The 3,638-nt window shown below is 37.2% G+C and overlaps 1 long non-coding RNA gene across 1 annotated transcript; it reads left to right on the top strand.

The window, feature by feature from the left end:
- Positions 1 to 432: 432 nt before the first annotated feature.
- LOC115267654 (uncharacterized) lies at positions 433 to 3,316 on the top strand. The gene is made up of 3 exons (XR_003897915.2): positions 433 to 1,990; positions 2,255 to 2,375; positions 2,445 to 3,316. It is a non-coding gene; the product is annotated as an uncharacterized LOC115267654 (long non-coding RNA).
- The last annotated feature ends 322 nt before the right edge of the window (positions 3,317 to 3,638 follow it).

The raw sequence follows: 3,638 nt of genomic DNA, 5'->3' as shown, positions 1-3,638 counted from the left end.
TCCTAAACCGACCAAGAATCGAACCCGTTACCCTCAGCTTGGTCATGCTGAATACTCACCCTTTACAGCTGTGGCTATAGGGGCCCATGAATCAATTCTGTCAATCCTGCAGAAATAATTTTGGAAACTGATGGATCAGATTTTTCTAGATTTTTCGGAGTCCAAACGCTTGACTGAACCCTCCAGGAAAGAAAAACTTAAATAGTTACGGCAGGGGTTCTCAAACTTTTTCAGCTTGCGACCCACTTTTGATTGTTATTGAATTTGACGACCCACCAGCATATATTTTCATAACATACGTCGTTGTAGAAATGTTGGGCTGACTTTTTAAATAAATACATTTTATCGCATTCATAGGTTTTAATAAACTTACGTTACATTACGCTTTATCTTACAAACTTTTTGTTTTTTTATTTTCTTTGCTCTTTTTTTTCAAATGAAGGTGCTCGTGTGATCAATTTTAACAAACTCTTTCTCGTAAGAATATAAGATATGTATGCAAATTTCTAATACATATTAAATTAATCCCATTGCATTGCAAAACGTTACAGATTTCAGGTATTCTATTACACATTTTTTAAATAACGAACATGAAGAAACATTCATAATCTTTGAAAATACAATGGCAATTTAATGTCTTGAGTATTTTTTAAAATTTTAATGGAATGAAAAAAAAAAGAAATCAAGCATTAAGTATGGTGTTTTCTCGAACAAAACATATTAAATTCTTCAAACAAATCGGGCTGAAAATGCTTTTCTAAATATACGGCGTCTATTGTTTTATTCAAACCACACTTTTCAACTGCTCTGCAAAATTTCAGATTATCGAAATTTAGCAGAATTTTACACAAGTTAAGCTTGATCGTAAAAATAATCGGAAATTTGGTGGAGGCTACCAAACGTTTGTTGGTTTCTTCTCGAAGTTTGTTAATTTTTGATATTTCAAAATTTTTCTAAAATTTCAGCTTTTGAACTTGAGTTTCATTTTATTTTTTCGAGAACATGAAGAAAATCTTATATTTTACCAGAATAGTATCAGAATCGATGTGAGAACGCAGAAAGTATTTTCAATATTCGTTTTATTCCAGGCTAAGACTAATAACACAAAAGTTTGAATTGAATTAAGGAGAAACTCAATTTATAGAAATAATTCTGCCGATTCTCCAAGAGAGTATTCGTCAATTTGAAAATGGCTAACAAAATCATTTGAAATAAGTTAATTTAGACATTATACTATTATATTGGGGCAATTCTCGCTGAGATCGGCCCACTATTTACACCTTGTCTTCAAAAATGTTTAAGGTGCCGATTTTTTGAAAGCCCTCGCTAAAAAAGTGAGAAAAATGCATTTGGTTACTCAAATTGATGGACCCCCCGTTAGTTAGAGCCACAACAATTTTTGCAGACCCCTCGATTTTGGTCAAAACGGCAGATAACTTTTGAAAGAAGAAAAAGACATCTCTAATTTTTTGATATGTTATGTATAAATGCCTCAGCTTTCAATTGATGCAAAAAATTTGAAAATCGGTGGTTGCTCTCATGGTGAAAATAATGTTTTGGTATTAAAATCCAAGATGGCGGCCAAAATCAATATGGCCGACCCAACTTTTTATTATTGTAAATAGTAGCTCTATCTTTCCTCTTTTCAACAACAATTCGTTTTGAGGTGGTTTTTGGAGAAACTTTCGAGTTATAACGGTTTAAGTGACCCGCCATTTGACCAAAATCGAGGGGTCTGCAAAAATTGTTGTGGCTCCAACTAACGGAGGGTCCATCAATTTGAGTAACCAAATGCATTTTTCTTACTTTTTTAGCGAATGCTTTCAAAAACTCGGCACCTTAAACATTTTTGAAGACAAGGTGTAAATAGTGGGCCGGTCTCAGCGAGAATTACCCATTGTCGCACACACTTTCGCGACCCACCGAATTCAGCCCGCGACCCACCAGTGGGTCGCGACCCATAGTTTGAGAAACGCTGAGTTACGACAATGTAAGTATTATAGATCTTGACGAAGCACTCTTCTCATAATGAAATATCTTTATAACTCGATGGTCCCTTAATCGAGCAAGGAAGTCGTTCGCAGTATTGATTTCAAAGTACAACATTTCATGCATAAAATTATTCGAGTCATAATGTACATCGTTCCTTAAAATGCCGCCACTTCAATTCATTCGCCGGATATTAAGGTCCCAGAAGCAATTAAGAACAATCAAATCACACAATTTCGTATCGCTAATGAGAAACCCTTTTCAGTGGCATGCACGACACCGCGCCGCCACACCGGAGCAGACGACGCACATGAACCGAAAAGAGCCAAAATTAAGCTCACACAATTATCGACAATCAACCGGCAAACAACGTCACGACCTAAAAGGTAATTTCCTCCACATCACCATGCAGTGTAATTAATTTTGCAACAAGCATCATCCAACCAATTTTACAGTCAATGCCATCCATCGGACGCGCCACCAAACAACGAACGGCTTGAGAAGAGCATGATCCGGTCAACCCCTACTCTGCATGTAACGTGTGGTATGGTAAGTGGCTCTAAGAAGCAGATGATATACTCCAGGAAACACATTCACCAGCGTACATTATTTCAAGAATCATTTAGGCCACGCTCGTGATCTGCTACTTTGGCAACATATGGAGGGTCCGTAGAGTAGGACACTGCGCAGCTCGTAGAAGTAGAACTAAGAACAATCGACTTTTATGAGATCGTGCCAAATACGCGATCGCTGCCATCGATGACGACGACGATGGTTTCCAAATCTTGACCAGTTATTAATCGGTTCCCGCGCATAACCAGCTCAGCGCTGTCGCTCATCACAGAGAGGTCCGTCCGGTGAATGGACCGGACCACCAACTGTGGCGTGTCGTCGTCACGCACGGTTGGATTGCATTCGTGGGATATTGCTTAATTTGCACCAATTGATCTGCGGATTTTGTGCGTACATTATTGTGCACGGCGTTCGTAACGCTTGTTTATACCTACGAAAGACAATTTAGAGGAGTTTTGGTATCGTCACGGTACAATATTCCAGCTGGTGATTTGTTGCAGTTTAGGTACTGTTTTATTTTAATTTTAGGATTTTTAGTGCACCGTGATTCGAAGCGTGATTGTTTCGTGGGAAAATCCTTCTTACACGGTGTATGGATAAGCCTTAGCCTGATCTATAATTGCTTAGTGGTTCGACGGAAATATTGAAAAGGCAGAATGACCAAGATTTGTTGGCACGGTAAAGGTTGGGAGACACTTTCTTCCAACACAGCCTCCCTTATCCCAGGAGATCAACACAACAGACAGATCAATCAAAAAATATTTAGAGGTTGCACGCATCGATTTTATGCAAAATGGACAGTTTTTCGTACTTTTGTCAATAAAATGCTCATAAAAGTTGAAAAATCAAATAAATAAAAGTCATCAATCTCAGTAAATCATAGTTCTCCCGCAAACAAATTTTTGGAGGGAATTAAGGTCATCGAAGTTAATTTCATATAATTGGCAAATATCTAAAAAATCACGATTTTTTTTTGACAAACTTTTCAAAACTGTTTAATTTATAGGAATTTTAAATTTTTCTTGTGATTGACAATTCCTTCATTTGTGGAAAATTGTATGTACATTATTTCTGCC

Source organism: Aedes albopictus, chromosome 3, assembly GCF_035046485.1.
Source record: "Aedes albopictus strain Foshan chromosome 3, AalbF5, whole genome shotgun sequence".
Taxonomy (NCBI): Eukaryota; Metazoa; Arthropoda; class Insecta; order Diptera; family Culicidae; genus Aedes; species Aedes albopictus.
The sequence above is the reverse complement of the archived record's forward strand: the minus strand, read 5'-3'. Positions and strand labels throughout refer to the sequence as shown.